The sequence below is a fragment of the Octopus bimaculoides genome, chromosome 10 (assembly GCF_001194135.2).
Source record: "Octopus bimaculoides isolate UCB-OBI-ISO-001 chromosome 10, ASM119413v2, whole genome shotgun sequence".
Classification (NCBI taxonomy): Eukaryota; Metazoa; Mollusca; class Cephalopoda; order Octopoda; family Octopodidae; genus Octopus; species Octopus bimaculoides.
In genome coordinates this window covers 41,141,940-41,143,350 of record NC_068990.1, presented here as the reverse complement: position 1 = coordinate 41,143,350, position 1,411 = coordinate 41,141,940, and positions in this window count along the sequence as shown.

Genomic DNA, 1,411 nt, shown 5'->3' with positions numbered 1-1,411 from the left:
TATATATATATATATATATATATATATATGTATCTATGTATGTATGTCATATATATATATATCTGCAGCTCTCTGTATGCATGTATATGTGAATGTATTTATCTATATGTTGTGTATGTGTGTATCTATATTAGTGTATATGTATGTTTACGATATATGTATACTCATCTATGTATGTATATACATATCTACATGTAAATATAAACGCTATCTAGTGTACTGAGAACTTTTTTGTTGTTCCAAATGTATACGTACAAACATACATACATACATACATACATGCGTGCATGCATACATACATACATACATACATATATACATAAATACATATATACTTACATATATACTTACATACATACTTGTATGCATGCGTACAAACAAACATAAACGCGCATACACACACGCACACATGCACATACACACATGCACATTCTCTTATAAATGTTAGCTAAGCGGCTGCGACCATGCTGGAGTTCCATCATAGCTGTGACTTCAGCTTCACGTTTATGTGTTCATTGAGACTGCATGACATGTTTCTTTGCATCTGTGTAACCGAGGTGAGTAATATCCCATGCTCTCATTTCTGGAGTATCCATACTAATTTCTGAATGAGTAGACTTATTCCTGAAACGAGAACAATCTAGTTATGATGTACAGCCATTTTGGTTTCACCCATCGAATGTATCGTACCTCGTTCTGTTGTGTGACAATGATGTACAATCACGTCCAGCTGAACTATTCAATAGATGACATTGCAGTTTGCAGTATGATACTGGATGATCGTGTCTGCCTGTGTATAACAACAGAGTTTATCAGAGACCACATCACTGATGAACAAGCTGGACTTAGTCGACATAAGGCGGCTTGCAGGCAGCATGGCGGTGAGCTGGCAGAATCGTTAGTATGCCGGACAAAATGCTTAGTGGAATTTCATTTGTCTTTTCGTTCTCAGTATAAATTCTTCCGAAGTTGACTTTGTCTTTCATCCTGTCGAGATTGATAAAATAAGCACCAGTTGAGCACTGGGGTGGATGTGGTCAACTGGCTCTCTCCCACAAAGTTTCAGGCCTTGTGACTATTATAGACGGAACTTAACTGTAGGTAAGGCGATGAGCTGGTGGAAGTGTTAGAGCGTCCGACAAAATGGTGGTATTCCTTCTGTCTTTTGAAGTACTGAGTTCATATCCCACACAGGTCAACCCTACAGTTCTTAAAGGATGCGATGAAATGCAGTACCAGAGGAATACTAGGATCGATGATATTGACTAACCTCCTCTTCGGCTTGTTTCTGAATCAAAAGCAGTTTTTAATTATGGTAGTAGTAGTAGTAGTAGCATTAGTAGTAGTAGTCGTAGTAGTAGTGGTAATTCTTTGAGATTTACCGAAGACAGCTTGCAACACGACATAAGAA